The sequence below is a fragment of the Pelobates fuscus genome, chromosome 1 (genome assembly GCF_036172605.1).
Source record: "Pelobates fuscus isolate aPelFus1 chromosome 1, aPelFus1.pri, whole genome shotgun sequence".
Lineage (NCBI taxonomy): Eukaryota > Metazoa > Chordata > Amphibia > Anura > Pelobatidae > Pelobates > Pelobates fuscus.
This window is the reverse complement of record NC_086317.1, coordinates 25,398,823-25,423,115: the sequence shown is the minus strand read 5'-3', so window position 1 is coordinate 25,423,115 and position 24,293 is coordinate 25,398,823. Positions and strand designations below refer to the sequence as shown.

The window sequence follows — 24,293 nt, the reverse complement described above, 5'->3', positions numbered from 1 at the left end:
GGGGAGAGGCGGCCCCTCTCCCAGACTGGCGCGACCGAAGTGCTGAACATGCACCTGGAGCCCTGCTACCCTCCCCCCCCTTTGGACCGGCGGGGGTTATCCCGGTCCCTACCCTGATGGCTCATAAACCCTATCTGAGAGCAGCAGCAGAGCCGCAAACACCCGCGAACATGGCGGAGCACCATCTGAGATGGCGGACGACACGCGTCCCCATACTCCTGGAGGGGAGATACCTGATCCATGCTGGCGCCTAGAGGCAATATTCGACGCCTTTTGGAGAAAGCTGGAAAGCAGGCTGAAACCCAAGGAGACCACCGAGGCACCTCCTGAACCATCCCGCTACTCCCCGAAGCGTCCTACTGCACACACCACGAGCCCAACATACCGGAGACAGCGACGACGGCCTAAGCGACGTAAGGCGGTAAAATTAGCCGGCTGGCAAACTGCAAAGCTTCCTAACCCCAGCAACATGCAGAAGGAAACGCACAGGGTCAGGGAGAGGAGTAGAATTCAAGTGCAGCTCAACGATATGCAGGAGTCTCCCCTGGCTGACAGCTTGAGAAGCCAAGCACCCTGGGACACTAAATTCCCTATAAGAGGGATAGGATGATCACCAAGATGGGCCTCTGACCCCAGCGCCTACCCAGTATGGGATACCTGGGCAGTACTGGACTTCTTACTTGCCATACTTGTATAACTTACTAGCGCCTAGTGCCTCACACTTTCTTTGCTTTACCAGGTCCAGAGGGTAATGCAATCTATTCTGCTGCCATTCCTACAACCTATTCTGATGGGGGGTTGGGGCTGTCTGGGGTGGTAAACTCTACTGTATCCCTTACCTTACCATGTCTATCTACACACAGTACCTCTCTCTTATCAGTAAGGGGATATGTCATGCCATGCTTGTTAATTAATCTACTTTTACTACTCTCATGTTTCACCAACGTTACTGCTACTATATAATATAAAATTGTGCATTGCCTAGCGATTACCCTACTTGTTACTTATGCTAAGCAGCTCGAGGATTGCCTTTGGGGTACCTCAAGCCAGTTTGTGTCCATAATATGCACTGCAACAAAAAAAAAAATTTAAAAAAAATTTAAAAAAAAAAATATGATCTCATGGTTTAAAGGGCAACTGTTATCAAATCTTAATTTCTTATTTTCTTTTTTATTTAAATTCTTTATTTAGTTGTGCGTAAAAGTACAAACAGGCTGATATAGCCACGACAGCTCATACAAGCATTATAGCAACACGGCTTCTAGTAAAATTGCAAATTTTTATAGTTTTAATGGCGTTCAGGCTAATCTATCACATATAGCTTGGAGAAAAGATGGTATTAAGACACCAGCCCGCATTTTATATTTAACTATATACGGAACTTAATATGGGCTTGATGCCTTATAAAACCAGTTAGACATAGAGTTGTGAAGTATGAGTTCTACTGAATCTGCTAATAAACTAGTTTAACTGAATATAATATAATAGAATGCCACTGGGCTATTTAGGTTATCCATTTCGGGTGATCTGTTAGGGTATAATAACGGCTAATATCGGCAGCATGTGGATTGTCGAGAAATATTCTGTGTTAGATTATCATGCTGGCCTTCTGCCCCTGAGACTAACTATGCAGGTGGCTAATTACATATAAAATAATATGACATATGATAAAACAGAAATCAAGCACAGCTGTGTAGAATCTACGGACTTGACACTCTACTTGTCAGCCTAAGCCCGTATATGGGAAGCTGCCAGTCCAGGGGATTGTGAGTCTGCATGTTTAATTAAGTGTGGTCTGGGACTGAAGGTCCTGTCTTTTGTTGGGGTGTACCCCTCGGGGGAGGGGGTTAATGTCTTCAGATGTGTAGGTAGGGCTCTGGCTAGGTGAGGGGAGCTAGTCAGTTGGGTTTGTGTGGTTGGGAGCCTAGGGTCTGGTTGTGGTAGTCCGTGTGGTCTACCACAACTAAAATGTAGGTGGGCAGAAATGTCTAGACAGGAGGTGGACCTGCATGACAGGAAGAGAAAATGTAAGCAAGCACCAAGTGATTTGGGCATGTGTGCGTGTGAGCCATGCGCACATAGTTCTACAGGTATCTCATTGTCAGTACACTCACCACAGTGCAGCCTGCAGAAGCTCATTACATCCATCACCAACGCACCGTTCAGATATTTTTTATGCCTATGCTTCACATTTGTCGGTCTGGACCGAGTTCCGGACTAACTAGCTAACGTGTGCCAACGGTTTAACTACACTACGGCACAAATTCACTAATATATCTGTACAGGCAGCGTTCCAAGCTAAAATGCTGCAAATACAGATTGCTTTCACCATAACTACTTCTAAACATAGACGTGGTCATGGCGGTTGGTTTGAATACACCAAATGATACATTAATCCAGCAAAGTCATACAGTAATACAAACACTTAATTTACGGTAACTTGCGGGGGTGGGGGGGGGGGGGGCAGAAAAAAAACAAAGAAATCTTGTAATGAGAAAATTATCAGGATGATAACATGATTAATAAAAAAAACAACTGTTAGTAAAAAAAAACTGTAGCTTGTCACTGGTTTGCAAGTATAGCCTGGGGTCTGAATCTTATTGTTACCCAAGATAATAGCATTTATTTTATTGACTACGGAAGGGCGACAGGCTGATTTGACCTTTGTAGGAATTGAACTTGTGAAATACTGCAGTTGGAGCCGTACCCACTGAGCGTCAAAAAGGCAGATATAAGCATTTTAAATTCTATATCTATGGATGCACGAAAGGAGAAAGGGAAGAATTATGATTGAACACACAGAGAAAATGTTTAAATTATTTTAGTCGTGTGGTGAAAATAATCCTGTCCTTCAGAACTGAGAACATCTTAATGACTACTGAACCATTTCTAAAAGTCATAACAAAACATATAGACAGTGTTTATGCTCTGATGATTAATGTCACTTTATTTCAGGCAGCGCATTGCATTCGTTGTGCTGCCAATTCAAAAACCCTTCTAAAATAAGCCTATGGTTCAGTAGTGTAGTATGGTTAAGCATCGGAAGGCATACACAAATATGGCTCCTTCATTGTTACAAATTGAAAGCAATTTGGATCCATTCTGACATTTGATGGTGAGAGCATATAGACTCCGGGTGATATAATCATTATACTTGACTGGAGTGGCTATTTTGCATAGTGTTCCGTTAAAGTTGAACTGTGTCACTTCTCTGGAAATTAAACCACGGAATAAGACATTATAAAATCCCCTATAACTTGTGTTAAAGGAGCACATTAGTGTTAGAAATACAAAGTGTCCCTTTGTTTCCTCCCTCCCCCCTAGTTCCCCCACCCCTCTATAAATGGCTTAAAAAAAATACCTTTTCATTGACGTACCTAATTCACCGATGTCACACGGTGCTAAGTAGCTCTCCTCTTCCACTGACGTCCGCCGTTGGGGGGTACCTAATGTGGAAGCACCACGTGCACAGGGACGTATTAGCCGCGAGGCAAACAAGGCATTTGCCTTGGGCGGCACTTTCCAGGGGGCGGCAAAAAAAAGCTGCCCTCAAATGCCCAGGCAAATGTCTTGTTAGCCTGGTGGCTAACTGACAACCCATTCGGGCGGGCAGCACTGGCGAGTACACAGCAACTAGAGGCAGTCTTAACACTATGATGTAAACATTGCAGTTCCTCTAACTGTGTTTTACAAATCAGGGCTAAGGTGGACAGGGACACTGCACCCAGACCACTTCAATGAGTGAATGAAATCTTTTTTCCGTGTGATACTCTGTTTACTTTGAAAATGTACATGAAAGATTTTGTAAATGGCATAACACTTCTCTCGAGACTTGTTGTGGGACAAAGTCCTTTACATCAAAATAACAGAACGGAATATTCTCTTCAGACTGGCTGTTTTTTCAGCTCTGTCATTATGCTCTGAAATTTGGAAATATTTTGTCAATTCTCCACGATTTTAACATTACAGAATAAAACTTATAATCAGAAGCATTTTTTTTTATGATATCCACATGAATTAAAAAAAAAAAAAATTCAAATGTTTCTTTTTTTTTTCTTCAAAACATTCCATTAGACATATGTTTCACATAGTGATACAAATATATATATATATATATATATATATATTCTTAATATGTCACATGGAATTAATACAGTTGCACATTATTGTTTTTCTGTTTGAAGCGTACAGGCAGTGTTTGTGTAGGGTGAGGGGGGTGATGATTACAATATAATGAATTGGGCTGCTAAGTGGGATGTCTGTCTCAACCCTTTGTGCTAGGGAGGGCGATGCAGAAAATGAGAGGTTAAGAGGGTAGTGATCTCATTGGAGTGCACAGAGTAAATTATGTGTGCGATGGGCAATCCCTTCTATCGATTATTTGTTTGTGTGTTAAGGAAACCTGCTCTTCACATACCTCAAGGCTTTCTGACAGCCCATTCATTGCATCAGAGTCTGTGCTAGACAATAGGACTGTACACACTAACAGTATACCTTTCTAATCATGGCCTGCTGGGAAAACACAGGCCTAAAATAACGTGATGCAGTGGGGATAAGGAAATGATTGAATTAGACGCAGATTCTGCAGCCACTTTTACACAGACGTAATGAACAGAAATTGAGTTTGTATGCTAATTATGTTATGTTTGTCATACAAATCTGAAATGTGTATATGTGATGGACTCTACCATCTCGCTGTAGAATCTGCAATCTCTAAATGATTAAAAAAATTGTAAAGATTCTTGATATTGACCCGTAATGATGCAAAATGGGAAGTTAAAGCTCCATGGGAAAAATAACCAAACTCGAAATTTAGGGGAGATTTTTTTCCATTTACCCTGTAGTTTTATATTCACTTGAAATTCCTAATAATTCACACTTTAATTAATATTCTTATTTCGAGTTTAATCACCAAATTCAGAATTTTAGATTGGAATGCCAAAATTAAGGGTAAAATACTATTGCAGTCTGCATTTTGCAGTTTGGATATTATCTGGAGTTTAATAAACTTGTAACGTGTGAATTAGCAGAAATGTATTCGGAATTTGCAGATTTAACATGATCATTTGTTCAAAGTTGTAGAAAAAATAGATAAGATATGTTATAGTAAAATTGTTATAGTAAAATTGTATGACATGTGTATGCAATGATCTGTGTACTATGCACTATGTTACAATATGTATGCAATATTATGTATGCTTAACCCCTTAAGACCGCAGCCAAATGTACAAGTTGTGATCCAAAAAAAACGTAAACAAAACCTGGCATTTGCGCTATATGTCTGTCCAACTATAATTCACCTCTTTCATATTAAATGCACCCACACTTATTATATATCATTTTATTCAGGGGAAACAGGGCTTTCGTTTAACATCAAATATTTAGGTATGGAACATAATTTAATATGAAAAAAATATTAAAAAAATGGGAGAAAATAAGAATTTTTAAAATTATTTTAGTTCTACGTGACATTCTAACTGTGAATGTCAAAATACTGTTTGCTTTTACTGCAATACAATACACATATTTGTGTTCAGCGATGTCTCACGTGTAAAACAGTACCCCCTATTTACAGGTTTTATGGTGTTTTGGGAAGTTACAGCGTCAAATATAGCATGTTACATATTTCAGTTTTTTTCACATTGAAATTCGGCAGATTGGTTAAGTTGCCTTTGAGACCATATGGTAGCCCAGGAATAAGAATTACCCCCATGATGGCATACCATTTGCAAAAGTAGACAACCCAAGGTATTGCAAATGGAGTATGTCCAGTCTTTTTTAGTAGCCACTTGGTCACAAACACTGGCCAAAGTTAGTGTTAATATTTGAAAATGCAAAAAACTAATTTGAACGCAAATTTTGGCCAGTGTTTGTGACTAAGTGGCTACTAAAAAAACTGAACTGAAACCCTATTTGCAATAAAAAAATCAAAAAAAGGATCCCCAAATGTCAAAGGTAGCTGGAAAGGAGAACAAATTCAACTTCCAACACACATTAACCAGAGGTGTGCCCATGTAGAGAAGTATATAGCTCAATTGTCATGATTTATACCAGGGCCGGACTGGCCCACCGGGATACCGGGAAATTTCCCGGTGGGCCGTCGGCACCTGGGGCCGGGCAGGCAGCTGGCTCACCTGCGGCCGCAGATGGAGCCCATCTTGCGGCCGCAGGCTGCGGAAGCACTTCTTGCGGCCGCTGGGGGAGCAGGCTGTTCTGTCTCTGCTCCCCCTCCCTCGCGCACTAGAAAGAGACCGGAGCCGGAATATGACGTCATATTCCGGCCCCGGTCTCATTAAGCTGCATGCGAGGGAGGGGGAGCAGAGACAGAACAGCCTGCTCCCCCAGCGGCCGCAAGAAGAGCTTCCCCAGCCAGCGGCAGCAAGAAGAGCTGGCAAGAAGAGGGGGCTATATGGACACATGGGGAATGGGCTATAGGAACACATGGAGGGCTGGGGGGCTATAGGGACACATGAAGGGCTGGAGGGGGGATAGGGACACATGGGGGTTGGGGGGCTATAGGGACACATGGGGGATGGGGATGGGGCTATAATGGGACACATGGAGGCTGGGGGGCTATAGGAACACATGGGGGCTATAATGGTGGGGCTGAGAACTTCTCAGCCCCCATGTGTACCATTATAGCCCCCATGTGTTCCTATAGCCCCCTCCCCATTCCCCATGTGTCCTTAGAGTTCCCTCCCCAGCTCCCATGTGTCCCTATAGCCTACCTAGCCCCATGTGTCCCTATAGCCCTCCCAGCCCCATGTGTCCCTATCCCCCCTCCAGCCCTTCATGTGTCCCTATAGCCCCCCAGCCCTCCATGGGTTCCTATAGCCCCCTCCCCATTCCCCATGTGTCCTTATAGCCCCCTCCCCAGCCCCCATGTGTCCCTATAGCCTACCTAGCCCCATGTGTCCCTATAGCCCCCTCCCCAACTCCCATGTGTCCCTAAAGCCCCCCTAGCTCCCATGTGTCCCTATAGCCCCCAGCCCCATGTGTCCCTATAGCCCCCCAGCCCCATGTGTCCCATTACAGCCACCCTCCCAAGCCCTCATGTGTCCCATTATAGCCCCATGTGTCCCTATAGCCCCCAGCGCCCATGTGTCCCATTATAGCCCCCATGTGTTCCTATAGCCCCCTCCCCATTCCCCATGTGTCCTTAGAGTTCCCTCCCCAGCTCCCATGTGTCCCTATAGCCTACCTAGCCCCATGTGTCCCTATAGCCCTCCCAGCCCCATGTGTCCCTATCCCCCCTCCAGCCCTTCATGTGTCCCTATAGCCCCCCAGCCCTCCATGGGTTCCTATAGCCCCCTCCCCATTCCCCATGTGTCCTTATAGCCCCCTCCCCAGCCCCCATGTGTCCCTATAGCCTACCTAGCCCCATGTGTCCCTATAGCCCCCTCCCCAACTCCCATGTGTCCCTAAAGCCCCCCTAGCTCCCATGTGTCCCTATAGCCCCCAGCCCCATGTGTCCCTATAGCCCCCCAGCCCCATGTGTCCCATTACAGCCACCCTCCCAAGCCCTCATGTGTCCCATTATAGCCCCATGTGTCCCTATAGCCCCCAGCGCCCATGTGTCCCATTATAGCCCCCTCTCCAGCCCCCCATGTGTCCCTATAGCCCCCAGCGCCCATGTGTCCCATTATAGCCCCCTCTCCAGCCCCCCATGTGTCCCTATAACCCCCCAGCCCCCATGTGTTCCATTATAGCCCCTCCCCAGCCCCCATGTGTCCCTATAGCCCCCAGCCCCCATGTGTCCCATTATAGTTCCCTCTCCAGCCTCCATGTGTCCCATTATAGACCCCTCCCCAGCCCTCATGTGTCCCATTATAGCCCCAGCCCCCATGTGGCCCTATCGCCCCCCCCAGCCCCCATGTTTATATTGAAAAGCCTGCAGGGACAGGCTATAGACACCAGAACCACTACATTAAGCTCTGTGTGTGTGTGTGTGCGCGCGCGCCTGCTAGTGAGTGGGCTTGCTTGTGTGTGTGTGTGCCTTCTACTGAGTGAGCTTGTGTTTTTATGTCAATGACCTTATGTATGTCAGTGAGATTGTTTGTCTGTGAGGCTGTGTATCAATCAACTTGTGTCAGTGAGATTGTCTGTGTCTGCATGTGAGTATGCTTACTGTATAATTAAAATTTTTACTCTGAAAGGACCAATATTTTATATTGGAAAAAGCTATATATATATATATATATATATATATATATATATAAAATCAATCATCTAGGGTGGCAAGACATAGCCTTACATATTACATGCGACAATATATGGCGCAATGACTTATGGGGCTGGCATAGATTTTTTTTCCAGGGCTGCTTTGCAATCCCCAGTCCGGCCCTGATTTATACCGTGTTGAGAAAAAAATAAAAAAGCTTTAATATAGAAATACATAAAGACAACAAAAGACAGGGACCAAATATACCAAATATATATCATATATATATGATCTAAGTATATATAATCTTATTTTTACACTGTTTTAACTGATTTTATTTTATTTTCAGACAGCAGGGGGAGTACCTGTCATTACAGGCACTCCCCCTGCTGGCACTGCCTTGGACGGCTATGCCGTCCATGTGATCGCGGGGTCCTTGCAAGGACCTCGCTGTCACGATTCGGGGAACCCAACACGCCAACACACACACAGACACACACACAGAAAGTGTGCCGTACCGGTCCTTAGAGTGGCCGGGCTAAGCACACACAGAATAGTCAGGAGACAAGCCAAGTAGGGGAACCAGAAAACAGAATAACGAGAAACAAGCCGAGGTCAAAGGGTAGGAGAAAGTCACAAAGTCAGTATAACAAGCCAGAGAGTACGTAACCAGAAAGCACACGTTCAGTATCAATACTATAAAGCAAAGACCACAACAGGGCAGGGAGGAACAGGAAAGGTAAGTATATAAACCAGAAGATTAATTCTGATTGGCTAATTTCCAATCAGAATTAACAATCACACGTGGGAGATATCTAAACCTCCCACTGTGATTGAGGCACTGTGCCTTTAACGCCGGGTCAGGTGACTGACCCCGGCGTGTAACAAATTGGCCGGTCTCCCAGCGTGCAGCGTCATGCATGCTGCCACTGGGGGACCCGGAAGAAGACGCGGGCGGCACCCGTGGCTGGGAGAATGCCGCCCGCCGAACACCTGGCAGGAAGGGGACCGTGGACGGCTGGAGGGTGAGTGCCGCGAGCGGATTGCAGCCTCCCCTCGCAGCCGCCCGCGGGATCCTGACATTACCCCCCCCTCGAAGACCGCCCGGAGGGCGGGAAGCAGAAGGCTTCAAAGGAAACCGGGCATGAAAGGAGCGGACCAAAGAGGGAGCGTGCAAATCAGAGCTCAAAACCCAAGACCGCTCCTCAGGGCCATACCCCTTCCAATCCACCAGATACTGTAACCGACCCCTAGAAACACGAGAGTCGAGAAGGGCAGCCACCTCGTACACGCCACTGGAGACCGCGCGAGGGGAAACGGGCCGCCCGAGGGGACGAGAGAACCGGTTACACAGCAAGGGCTTCAAAAGCGAGACGTGAAACGTGTTCGGAATACGCATGGAAGGAGGCAGGTCAAGGGAGTAGGAAACGGGGTTAACCCTACGCAACACCTTGTAGGGACCCAGAAATCTGGGAGCAAATTTCATCGAGGGAACCTTGAGACGGAGGTTCCTGGAGGACAACCATACCCTATCACCCGGAATATAAGAAGGGGCCGCAACCCTACGGCGATCAGCAAACCTCTTCTGAGCAGCAGCTGAACGAGATAGCGCAACATGGACCTGATCCCACATCTTCCGCAAAGAGGCGAGGTGCTGGTCCAAGGCGGGCATTCCCTTGTCGGAGAACGCACCGGGAAGGACAGAAGGCCGAAACCCATAAGCAACCTCAAAAGGACTTAAGCCAGTAGACGAGTGAGACACCGTATTCCTGGCAAACTCAGCCCACGGAAGGAGGTGAGACCAGTCGTCCTGGTGCGCATTAGTGAAGCAGCGCAAATACAATTCCACAGACTGGTTAGCACGTTCGGCTGCACCATTAGATTGCGGGTGATAGGAGGAAGTGAACGACAAGGAGACCCCCATCTCAGCACAAAAGCCCCTCCAAAACCGAGAGACAAATTGAGGACCCCTGTCAGACACGATATCCTGAGGAACCCCATGCAAGCGGAACACTTCTTTGGCAAACACCTGAGCCAACTGACTAGCAGAAGGAAGCTTTTTAAGCGGAATGAAGTGCGCCATTTTAGAGAACCTATCCGTCACAGTCAAAATCACCGTCTGACCATCAGAAAGAGGAAGGTCTACAATGAAATCCATGGATAAGTGGGTCCATGGTTTCTTTGGTATAGACAGAGGCAAGAGTAGACCCTGGGGTCTCACATTAGGGGACTTACACTGAGTACAGACCCGACAAGCCTGTACAAAATCTACTACGTCCTGCTTAAGCGAAGGCCACCAGAACTGTTGAAGGAGGCCCTTATAGGTTTTGGTTACTCCCGGATGACCAGCAGTTTTGGCGGTGTGAAATAAAGTTAACAGCTTTTTTCTGTCCTTTGTTTTAACATATAGTTTACCAGCCGGCGTCTCAGGGGGTGCTTGGGTTTGGTATGTCTTAATACTATCAAAAAAAGGAGATGAAACAACCAAACGGGTAGCAGCTATTATCTGAGACGCAGGAACAATAGGTACAGGAGTCAGGTTAACAAATTCTAAAGGTTCATGCTGTCGGGAGATAGCGTCAGCTTTGGCATTACGGCAACCAGGTCTATAGGTAATAACGTATTGAAAACGTGAAAGAAATAGGGACCATCTAGCCTGCCGGGCAGATAACCTTCTAGCGTCAGCTATATAGGAGAGGTTTTTATGATCAGTAATAACCATGATTTTGTGTCTAGAACCCTCTAATAAGTACCTCCATTCCTTAAAAGCTAACACAATAGCTAATAGTTCCCTGTTCCCAACATCGTAATTCTTTTCTGAATCGGACAACCTTTTTGAAAAGAAACAACAGGGATGGAGGGGTTCATCATGCGATAACCTCTGTGACAGTACTGCTCCCACACCTGACTCAGAAGCGTCTACTTCCATAACAAAGGGAAGAGAAGGATTAGGGTGGTGCAGTACTGGAGCAGAGGCAAATGCCTTCTTGAGAGTTTCGAAGGCCTTAAGGGCTTCGGGAGTCCAAACCCTAGGGTGTAGACCTTTTTTAGTCAGCTTCGTTATAGGAGAGATAAGGGGTGAAAAGTTATTTATAAATTTCCTATAATAGTTGGCAAATCCTATAAAACGCTGGATAGCCTTAAGTCCTTGGGGAAGTGGCCAGGACAGTATGGCTTCCAATTTAGCAGGGTCCATACTGAAACCCTGTTCAGAAATTATATAACCAAGGAATTGCACCGAGGTTTGATCGAACAAACATTTTTCTAACTTACAGTAGAGTCCGTTCTGTAATAATTTCTTGAGCACCATCCTAACATGATTATGGTGTGACTTCAAATCAGGGGAATACACAAGTATGTCGTCCAGGTACACCACGGCACAGACATGCAAAAGATCCCTAAGGACATCGTTTATGAGGTCCTGAAACACAGCAGGAGCATTACACAGTCTAAAAGGCATGACCAGATATTCGTAATGCCCGCTGCGCGTATTAAACGCTGTTTTCCACTCGTCATTCTCCTTTATACGGACGAGGTTATAAGCCCCCCTGAGGTCTAATTTGGTGAAGTACTTAGAACCTTTCACACGATCAAACAACTCAGTGATGAGGGGGATAGGGTAGGCGTTTTTAATCGTTATGTTGTTCAGACCCCTGTAGTCTATACATGGCCTCAAGTCGCCCTCCTTCTTTGCCACAAAAAAGAAACCAGCACCAGCAGGAGAAGAGGACCTTCTAATAAAACCTTTACTTAAGGATTCCCGTATGTACTCCTCCATGATCTGGTTTTCTTTCTCAGAAAGAGGGTAGACCTTACCCCTAGGAGGCATAGTACCCGGTAACAGGTTTATGGCACAGTCATACTCCCGATGTGGGGGTAGTTTATCTGCTTCCCTTTTTTCAAAAACCAATGCAAGGTCTGCATACACAGAAGGGACAGAAACAGAAAGTGGTTTAGCCGTGGGCACATTGAGTGAACAAACAGGACGTACATGAGCCATACAGTCTTGTTGACAAGATTCCCCCCAGGAGAGTATATCTAAACAACCCCAGTCAAGTACCGGGTTGTGCTTAACTAACCAGGGAAAACCCAGAACGATTGAAGCAGTAGGGGAGCCAATTATTTGAAAGGTTAACCTTTCCTTGTGCAAAGCACCCACAGACATAATGATTTCTTGGGTTTCATGGGTTACCAGAGGTTTCTCAAGCGGTCTACCATCTATGGCCTCAACGGCCAAGGGTGTGGCCTTTTGGATCAAAGTCAAGGCTGCGGTTTTGGCAAAGTTCTCATCCATAAGGTTGTCTGCCGCACCTGAATCGATCAAGGCTTTAGTTGTTATGGTGGTTTTATTGACCAAAAGAGAAACCGTAATAAATGGTCTGGAGATGGACACATGAGGGGACAAGGTCATAACACCCGAGGCCGACCCCTCTCTAGGCCTTAGGTGCTGTAGTTTCCCTGTACCTTAGGGCATGCATTACAGCGGTGCCCCCTCTTACCACAATAAAGGCATAACCCCTCCCTTCTACGGTACGCTCTTTCAGCCTCAGTTAACCCCGTAGCGCCTAATTGCATGGGTTCAGGGGATGGTGGCCTAGGAGCGGGTAGTGCTAGTAATGCAGTGCTGGGTAGGGCAGGCAACACCCGTGTATCCAGGCGTCTTTGACTACGCCTCTCTCTAATGCGGTTATCAATAAGGATCACATAGTCTATAACATCATCCAAAAGAACAGGCAATTCCCTGGATGCTATTTCATCCAGTATGTAAGCGGCCAAACCCTCCTGAAAGGCTGTTACGAGGGTGTCATTGTTCCAAACCACTTCAGCTGCTAGAGTGCGGAATTCGATAGTGTAATCCGCTACAGATCTATTACCCTGTCGTACCCTAAGCAGAGCTTTGCCAGCAGAAGCAACCCTACCGGGTTGATCAAATGTGCGTTTGAAAGCGGTCAAAAAGTCTGCAAAGGACATTGGGGAAGCATTCTCCCACATGGGATTAGCCCATGCTAAAGCTCTCCCTGACAAGTGGTTTATCAAAAAGGCTATTTTAGATCTGTCAGTGGGATAGGAACGTGGATTCATCACCAAATGGATGTCAATTTGGTTGAGGAAACCACGACACAATGCCGGGTCACCGCTGTAGCGCTGTGGCGGCGTCATATGCACTACATGGGCAGGAACGGGTGCCGGAGTGGGAATGGGCTCGGGCACAGCAGCAGCAACCTCCTGAACGGCAGGCTGCAAGTGTGCAGTGCGAGCCAGTATGGTTTGCAAAGCTTGAGCAAACTGATCCATACGGTGGTCCAAGCCATCCATTCTAGCCTCCTGATTAACTAGGAGCTGTGGTATGTCAGCAGGTTCCATTATGGCCCTGTTGTAATGTCACGATTCGGGGAACCCAACACGCCAACACACACACAGACACACACACAGAAAGTGTGCCGTACCGGTCCTTAGAGTGGCCGGGCTAAGCACACACAGAATAGTCAGGAGACAAGCCAAGTAGGGGAACCAGAAAACAGAATAACGAGAAACAAGCCGAGGTCAAAGGGTAGGAGAAAGTCACAAAGTCAGTATAACAAGCCAGAGAGTACGTAACCAGAAAGCACACGTTCAGTATCAATACTATAAAGCAAAGACCACAACAGGGCAGGGAGGAACAGGAAAGGTAAGTATATAAACCAGAAGATTAATTCTGATTGGCTAATTTCCAATCAGAATTAACAATCACACGTGGGAGATATCTAAACCTCCCACTGTGATTGAGGCACTGTGCCTTTAACGCCGGGTCAGGTGACTGACCCCGGCGTGTAACAAATTGGCCGGTCTCCCAGCGTGCAGCGTCATGCATGCTGCCACTGGGGGACCCGGAAGAAGACGCGGGCGGCACCCGTGGCTGGGAGAATGCCGCCCGCCGAACACCTGGCAGGAAGGGGACCGTGGACGGCTGGAGGGTGAGTGCCGCGAGCGGATTGCAGCCTCCCCTCGCAGCCGCCCGCGGGATCCTGACACTCGCGATCACATGGCTCTGGGCGGCCAAAGAGGACGGAGGGGGACTCCCTGGGCTCCCAGGTAAGTCCCCCATACCGCGATCGCCGGCAACCGGGTAAGTACATAAGATCGCAGATCAAGTTCTATGCCGTCCTACGGATTTTAGACCCACTAAAATGGGGACGGCATAGAACGTCCTGCGGTCTTAAGGGGTTAAAGGACAACTATAGTCCAGGAAAACAAACTTGTTTTCCTGGCATTATAAGGTCTTTAGGTACCCCCCACCCTCAGGGTCCCACTCCCACCGGGCTGAAGGGGGAGGAGGGGGTTAAACACTTACCTTTCTCCAGCAAATTCTCCTCCCTCTTGCGACGTCAGAGGCAAATGCGCATTCAACGCGCGCATTCAAACAGCCCATATGAAAGCATTTCTCAGTGCTTTCCTATGGATGTCAGCGTCGTCTCACTGTGATTTTCACAGTGGGAAGCGCCTCTAGCGGCTGTCAATGAGACAGCCACTAGAGGCTGGATTAACCCAAATGTAAACATAGCAGTTCCTCAGAATGGACCTGGCACCCAGACCATTTCATTGAGCTGAAGTGGTCTGGGTGCCTATAGTGGTCCTTTAAATGAGGTATGATGTGAATATGCATATTTCATATGAGATATATATTTATATGAGCTATCATATAATATGTATGTAATATTCTGTATATATAGACAAGCTATGTTACATTGTGTAAGTAATAGTCTGTACATTTCTATGAGCTATAATGTAACATGTTTTCTGTATATTGATATGAGCTATGATATTAATATGTGTTTGCATTTTATGCATATTTCTATTAACTGCTAAATAATATATACGTAATATTCTATTCTACAATGTGCGTGTAATAGTATTGTGTTTAATTGTGTATGTGATAATATTCTGTATTACAATGTGTGTGTAATAGTATTGTGTTTAATTGTGTATGTGATAATATTCTATATTACAATGTCTATGTGATGTGTATTTAATATATGTGAGTGAGTTTAATATGTGTCTGTGATATAATATTTATGTGCTATTATTAGTTTAATATATGTATGTGGTATTATTAGTTAATATGTGTCTGTGATATTGTATTAATTAATACTGTATTAATTAATGTTATGTGTTTGATATTTGTCTGTGATAGTATGATATTAATATGTGTACGATGTATTATTATTTAATATGTGTCTGTTATAGGGTGAATTGCACTCTTAGTGTCTTGCATGCACTGTGTATTATTATTATTATTATTATTATTATTGCCATTTATATAGCGCCAACAGATTCCGTATCGCTTTACAATATTATTAGAGGGGAGGTGGGGGGTTAACTATAGGACAATTACAAGAAAACCTACAGGAACTATAGTGTCCTTCCTGCACTATGTATGAAATTATATTGTGTGCTACAATGTGTGTATGTAATAATATTCTGTGCTACAATGTGTGTATGTAATAATATTCCATTTTACATTGTGATACATTGTATCTGTGGTATTAATATGTCTGTGATTGTCTCTGTGAGTCCTGCCCGCTCTGTGTATGTAATAATATTCCATGTTACATTGTGTTACATTGTATCTGTGATACTGTGACTAGCTCTGTGTGTGTAATAATATTCCATGTTACATTGTATCTGTGATACTGTGACTGACTCTGTGTGTGTAATAATATTCCATGTTACATTGTGTTACATTGTATCTGTGATACTGTGACTGACTCTGTGTGTGTAAAAATATTCCATGTTACATTGTGTTACATTGTATCTGTGATACTGTGACTGGCTCTGTGTGTGTAATAATATTCCATGTTACATTGTGTTACATTGTATCTGTGATACTGTGACTGACTCTGTGTGTGTAATAATATTCCATGTTACATTGTGTTACATTGTATCTGTGATACTGTGACTGGCTCTGTGTGTGTAATAATATTCCATGTTACATTGTGTTACATTGTATCTGTGATACTGTGACTAGCTCTGTGTGTGTAATAATATTCCATGTTACATTGTGTTACATTGTATCTGTGATACTGTGACTGGCTCTGTGTGTGTAATAATATTCCATGTTACATTGTGTTACATTGTATCTGTGATACTGTGACTAGCTCTGTGTGTGTAATAATATTCCATGTTACATTGTGTTACATTGTATCTGTGATACTGTGACTGACTCTGTGTGTATGTAATAATATTCCATGTTACATTGTGTTACATTGTATCTGTGATACTGTGACTGACTCTGTGTGTGTAATAATATTCCATGTTACATTGTGTTACATTGTATCTGTGATACTGTGACTGGCTCTGTGTGTGTAATAATATTCCATGTTACATTGTGTTACATTGTATCTGTGATACTGTGACTAGCTCTGTGTGTGTAATAATATTCCATGTTACATTGTATCTGTGATACTGTGACTGACTCTGTGTGTGTAATAATATTCCATGTTACATTGTGTTACATTGTATCTGTGATACTGGGACTGGCTCTGTGTGTGTAATAACATTCCATGTTACATTGTGTTACATTGTATCTGTGATACTGTGACTGGCTCTGTGCATGTAATAATATTACATGTTACATTTTGTTACATTGTATCTGTGATACTGTGACTGGCTCTGTGTATGTAATAATATTACATGTTACATTGTGTTACATTGTATCTGTGATACTGTGACTGGCTCTGTGTATGTAATATTATCTGTGACTGGCTCTGAGTATGTAATAATGTTACATTGTATCTGTGACTGGCTCTGGGTGTGTAATAATGTTACATTGTATCTGTGACTGGCTCTGTGTGTGTAATAATGTTACATTGTATCTGTGACTGGCTCTGTGTTTGTAATAATGTTACATTGTATCTGTGATGGGCTCTGTGTATGTAATAATGTTACATTGTATCTGTGACTGGCTCTGTGTATGTAATAATGTTACATTGTATCTGTGACTGGCTCTGTGTGTGTAATAATGTTACTTTGTATCTGTGACTGGCTCTGTGTGTGTAATAATGTTACATTGTATCTGTGACTGGCTCTGTGTGTGTAATAATGTTACATTGCATCTGTGACTGGCTCTGTGTGTGTAATAATGTTACATTGTATCTGTGACTGGCTCTGTGTGTGTAATAATGTTACATTGCATCTGTGACTGGCTCTGTGTGTGTAATAATGTTACATTGTATCTGTGACTGGCTCTGTGTGTGTAATAATGTTACATTGTATCTGTGACTGGCTCTGTGTATGTAATAATGTTACATTGCATCTGTGACTGGCTCTGTGTGTGTAATAATGTTACATTGTATCTGTGACTGGCTCTGTGTGTGTAATAATGTTACATTGTATCTGTGACTGGCTCTGTGTGTGTAATAATGTTACATTGCATCTGTGACTGGCTCTGTGTGTGTAATAATGTTACATTGTATCTGTGACTGGCACTGTGTGTGTAATAATGTTACATTGTATCTGTGACCGGCTTTGTGTGTGTGTGTAATAATGTTACATTGTATCTGTGACTGGCCCTGTGTGGGTAGTAATGTTACATTGTATCTGTGACTGGCTCTGTGTGGGTAATAATATTCCATGTTACAGTGTGATACATTGTATCTGTGACTGGCTCTGTGTGTTCTATAATGTTACAGCGTGATACATTGTATCTGTGACTGGCTCTGTGTGTTCTATAATGTTACAGTGTGATACATTGTATATGTGACTGGCTCTGTGTGTTCTATAATGTTACAGTGTGATACATTGTATCTGTGACTGGCTCTGTATGTTCTATAATGTTACAGTGTGATACATTGTATCTGTGATACTGTGACTGGCTCTGTGTTCTATAATGTTACATTGTGATACATTGTATCTGTAAATGGCTCTGTGTGTTCTATAATGTTACAGTGTGATACATTGTATCTGTGATCCTGTGACTGGCTCTGTGTGTTCTATAATGTTACAGTGTGATACATTGTATCTGTGATCCTGTGACTGGCTCTGTGTGTTCTATAATGTTACAGTGTGATACATTGTATCTGTGACTGGCTCTGTGTGTTCTATAATGTTACAGTGTGATACATTGTATCTGTGATCCTGTGACTGGCTCTGTGTGTTCTATAATGTTACAGTGTGATACATTGTATCTGTGATCCTGTGACTGGCTCTGTGTGTTCTATAATGTTACAGTGTGTTACATTGTATCTGTGATACTGTGACTGGCTCTGTGTGTTCTATAATGTTACAGTGTGATACATTGTATCTGTGATACTGTGACTGGCTCTGTGTTCTATAATGTTACAGTGTCATACATTGTATCTGTGACTGGCTCTGTGTGTTCTATAATGTTACAGTGTGATACATTGTATCTGTGATCCTGTGACTGGCTCTGTGTGTTCTATAATGTTACAGTGTATCTGTGATTGGCTCTGTGTGTGTAATAATGTTACATTGTATCTGTGACTGGCTCTGCGTGTTCTATAATGTTACAGTGTGATACATTGTATCTGTTACTGGCTCTGTGTGTTCTATAATGTTACAGTGTGATACATTGTATCTATGACTGGCTCTGTGTGTTCTATAATGTTACAGTGTGATACATTGTATCTGTGACTGGCTTTGTGTGTTCTATAATGTTACAGTGTAATACATTGTATCTGTGATACTGTGACTGGCTATGTGTTCTATAATGTTACAGTGTGATACATTGTATCTGTGTCTGGCTCTGTGTTCTATAATGTTACAGTGTGATACATTGTATCTGTGACTGGCTCTGTGTGTTCTATAATGTTACAGTGTGATACATTGTATCTGCGACTGGCTCTGTGTTCTATAAAGTTACAGTGTGATACATTGTATCTGTGACTGGCTCTGTGTTCTATAATGTTACAGTGTGATACATTATATCTGTTACTGGCTCTGTGTGTTCTATAATGTTACAGTGTGATACATTGTATCTGTGATACTGTGACTGGTTCTGTGTTCTATAATGTTACAGTGTGATACATTGTATCTGTGACTGGCTCTGTGTGTTCTATAATGTTACAGTGTGATACATTGTATCTGTGACTGGCTCTGTGTGTTCTATAATGTTACAGTGTGATACATTGTATCTGTGACTGGCTCTGTGTGTTCTATAATGTTACAGTGTGATACATTGTATCTGTGACTGGCTCTGTGTGTTCTATAATGTTACAGTGTGATACATTGTATCTGTGATACTGTGACTGGCTCTGTGTTCTATAATGTTACAGTGTGATACATTGTATCTGTGATACTGTGACGGGTTCTGTGTTCTATAATGTTACAGTGTGATACATTGTATCTGTGACTGGCTCTGTGTGTTCTATAATGTTACAGTGTGATACATTGTATCTGTTACTGGCTCTGTGTGTTCTATAATGTTACAGCATGATACATTGTATCTGTGACTGGCTCTGTGTTCTACAATGTTACAGCGTGATACATAGTATCTGTGACTGGCTCTGTGTGTTCTATAATGTTACAGTGTGATACATTGTATCTGTGACTGGCTCTGTGTTCTATAATGTTACAGTGTGATACATTGTATCTGTGACTGGCTCTGTGTGTTCTATAATGTTACAGTGTGATACATTGTATCTGTGACTGGCTCTGTGTGTTCTATAATGTTACAGTGTGATACATTGTATCTGTGACTGGCTCTGTGTGTTCTATAATGTTACAGTGTGATACATTGTATCTGTGACTGGCTCTGTGTGTTCTATAATGTTACAGTGTGATACATTGTATCTGTGACTGGCTCTGTGTGTTCTATAATGTTACAGTGTGATACATTGTATCTGTGACTGGCTCTGTGTGTTCTATAATGTTACAGTGTGATACATTGTATCTGTGACTGGCTCTGTGTGTTCTATAATGTTACAGTGTGATACATTGTATCTGTGATACTGTGACTGGCTCTGTGTTCTATAATGTTACAGTGTGATACATTGTATCTGTGATACTGTGACGGGTTCTGTGTTCTATAATGTTACAGTGTGATACATTGTATCTGTGACTGGCTCTGTGTGTTCTATAATGTTACAGTGTGATACATTGTATCTGTTACTGGCTCTGTGTGTTCTATAATGTTACAGCATGATACATTGTATCTGTGACTGGCTCTGTGTTCTATAATGTTACAGCGTGATACATAGTATCTGTGACTGGCTCTGTGTGTTCTATAATGTTACAGTGTGATACATTGTATCTGTGACTGGCTCTGTGTTCTATAATGTTACAGTGTGATACATTGTATCTGTGACTGGCTCTGTGTGTTCTATAATGTTACAGTGTGATACATTGTATCTGTGACTGGCTCTGTGTGTTCTATAATGTTACAGTGTGATACATTGTATCTGTGACTGGCTCTGTGTGTTCTATAATGTTACAGTGTGATACATTGTATCTGTGACTGGCTCTGTGTGTTCTATAATGTTACAGTGTGATACATTGTATCTGTGACTGGCTCTGTGTGTTCTATAATGTTACAGTGTGATACATTGTATCTGTGACTGGCTCTGTGTGTTCTATAATGTTACAGTGTGATACATTGTATCTGTGACTGGCTCTGTGTTCTATAATGTTACAGTGTGATACATTGTATCTGTGACTGGCTCTGTGTGTTCTATAATGTTACAGTGTGATACATTGTATCTGTGACTGGCTCTGTGTGTTCTATAATGTTACAGTGTGATACATTGTATCTGTGACTGGCTCTGTGTTCTATAATGTTACAGTGTGATACATTGTATCTGTGACTGGCTCTGTGTGTTGTATAATGTTACAGTGTGATACATTGTATCTGTGACTGGCTCTGTGTGTTCTATAATGTTACAGTGTGATACATTGTATCTGTGATACTGTGACTGGCTCTGTGTTCTATAATGTTACAGTGTGATACATTGTATCTGTGATACTGTGACGGGTTCTGTGTTCTATAATGTTACAGTGTGATACATTGTATCTGTGACTGGCTCTGTGTGTTCTATAATGTTACAGCATGATACATTGTATCTGTGACTGGCTCTGTGTGTTCTATAATGTTACAGTGTGATACATTGTATATGTGACTGGCTCTGTGTTCTATAATGTTACAGTGTGATACATTGTATCTGTGACTGGCTCTGTGTGTTCTATAATGTTACAGTGTGATACATTGTATCTGTGACTGGCTCTGTGTGTTCTATAATGTTACAATGTGATACATTGTATCTGTGACTGGCTCTGTGTGTTCTATAATGTTACAGCATGATACATTGTATCTGTGACTGGCTCTGTGTGTTCTATAATGTTACAGTGTGATACATTGTATCTGTGACTGGCTCTGTGTTCTATAATGTTACAGTGTGATACATTGTATCTGTGACTGGCTCTGTGTGTTCTATAATGTTACAGTGTGATACATTGTATCTGTGACTGGCTCTGTGTGTTCTATAATGTTACAGTGTGATACATTGTATCTGTGACTGGCTCTGTGTGTTCTATAATGTTACAGTGTGATACATTGTATCTGTGACTGGCTCTGTGTTCTATAATGTTACAGTGTGATACATTGTATCTGTGACTGGCTCTGTGTGTTCTATAATGTTACAGTGTGATACATTGTATCTGTGACTGGCTCTGGGTGTTCTATAATGTTACAGCGTGATACATGGTATCTGTGACTGGCTCTGTGTGTTCTATAATGTTACAGTGTGATACATTGTATCTGTGACTGGCTCTGTGTTCTATAATGTTACAGTGTGATACATTGTATCTGTGACTGGCTCTGTGTGTTCTATAATGTTACAGTGTGATACATTGTACCTGTGACTGGCTCTGTGTGTTCTATAATGTTACAGTGTGATACATTGTATCTGTGATACTGTGACTGGCTCTGTGTTCTATAATGTTACAGTGTGATACATTGTATCTGTGATACTGTGACGGGTTCTGTGTTCTATAATGTTACAGTGTGATACATTGTATCTGTGACTGGCTCTGTGTGTTCTATAATGTTACAGCATGATACATTGTATCTGTGACTGGCTCTGTGTGTTCTATAATGTTACAGTGTGATACATTGTATCTGTGACTGGCTCTGTGTTCTATAATGTTACAGTGTGATACATTGTATCTGTGACTGGCTCTGTGTGTTCTATAATGTTACAGTGTGATACATTGTATCTGTGACTGGCTCTGTGTGTTCTATAATGTTACAGTGTGATACATTGTATCTGTGACTGGCTCTGTGTGTTCTATAATGTTACAGCATGATACATTGTATCTGTGACTGGCTCTGTGTGTTCTATAATGTTACAGTGTGATACATTGTATCTGTGACTGGCTCTGTGTTCTATAATGTTACAGTGTGATACATTGTATCTGTGACTGGCTCTGTGTGTTCTATAATGTTACAGTGTGATACATTGTATCTGTGACTGGCTCTGTGTGTTCTATAATGTTACAGTGTGATACATTGTATCTGTGACTGGCTCTGTGTGTTCTATAATGTTACAGTGTGATACATTGTATCTGTGACTGGCTCTGTGTGTTCTATAATGTTACAGTGTGATACATTGTATCTGTGACTGGCTCTGTGTTCTATAATGTTACAGTGTGATACATTGTATCTGTGACTGGCTCTGTGTGTTCTATAATGTTACAGTGTGATACATTGTATCTGTGACTGGCTCTGTGTGTTCTATAATGTTACAGTGTGATACATTGTATCTGTGACTGGCTCTGTGTGTTCTATAATGTTACAGTGTGATACATTGTATCTGTGACTGGCTCTGTGTGTTCTATAATGTTACAGTGTGATACATTGTATCTGTGACTGGCTTTGTGTGTTCTATAATGTTACAGTGTGATACATTGTATCTGTGATACTGTGACGGGTTCTGTGTTCTATAATGTTACAGTGTGATACATTGTATCTGTGACTGGCTCTGTGTGTTCTATAATGTTACAGTGTGATACATTGTATCTGTGATACTGTGACTGGCTCTGGGTGTCCTGCCTGCTCTGTGCCGTAAAGCACACTGGGTGCTGGAATGAGCAGCTCTGGAATCATGTCCCAGAATGCGCCCGGGGCTGCAATCAGTGTGTGCGCACTGTGCAGGAGGGGAGGGGGAGGTTCTGTCACTTTAAGAGCTGCACAGACTGACTGGAGCGGCCCAGAGAGCAGGCAATGGGTGTGGGCGGTACCAAACGCCCCCCGAGGGGGAGGAGGGATACTAGCGCCTCTCAGACTAGCAATAAGCAGGGAGGCGGTACCACTCGTCACGGTAGCAGGGGGGTGAGAGTGTGAGAGATAGGAGTGGAATGTTCGTGTCTAGGGAGAGAAAGGAAGAGCGAGCGAGTGTGATGGGCGGGGACTTTACCCAGTACTGGGGCGTGGTTACTTTTGCAGGAAGCCTGTACGGTTGGGTATTGGGAATTGAGGGGGCGTGGCTCATCGCGCAGACGGCTCGCGCTGAGGAGCGTTACGCAGGAAGAGGCGTGGCCATGCCGTGAGTCAGGGGGCGTGGCGTGGAGCAGAGCAGAGCGGAGGAGAGGGGAGGAGGAAGGTACCACTTGCAGGAGCCGGATAGGGGGAGGGCGGTCGGAGAAGAAGGTGGCGGCGTTGCTGAGGGGGGAAGACAATGGAGGCTCTGTGTGGCTGCGGGAGATTAAAGCTGCCGCCGAGCGCCCCGCTCTCCCGGCTCTGAGAGAGGATCGCGGGGGGAGCCCCCGGCCGGCGCGGCCCATCGCCCCCTCCCCTCCAGCCCGGACTCGGATCTCATAGCCGCCCCCTCTCCGCTGGCTGGCTGGCTGGCTGGACGGCCGCTGTTGGCGCTGCCCGAGGCGCTACCGGTGAGTGACGGACTGCACGGCGGGAGGGAGAGCGGGACCGGCCCGCGGGCCGCCTGGGGGGAGGGGAGGGGCTGGCTGAGAGTGCTCGGTGTGGGCCCCGGCCGGCTCGGGGGGGAGGGGAGAGGGGGGCACACACACACAGTGTATGGGACACTCAGCAGGAACAGGGCCTCAGACATGGCCACTATCACCGGGACACATGGACGGACCGAGAGAGAGAGAGAGGGGGAGGCCGGGCCTGGGGGAGCATGGACTC

General features: G+C 44.0%; 1 protein-coding gene across 3 annotated transcripts in view; it reads left to right on the top strand.

Moving 5' to 3' along the window:
• The window catches only part of BCL9 (BCL9 transcription coactivator), a 261,354-nt gene that overhangs the window by 187,551 nt on the left and 49,510 nt on the right, over positions 1-24,293 (top strand). Inside the window, exon 1 of one of the 3 annotated variants that reach the window (XM_063446699.1) lies at positions 23,746-24,037. The exons of the other annotated variants lie outside the window; for them this stretch is intronic. The gene's annotated coding sequence lies outside the window, so the exon portion shown is untranslated. Of the gene's footprint in view, positions 1-23,745; positions 24,038-24,293 lie in introns of those variants that run through there. 3 annotated transcript variants of the gene reach the window in all.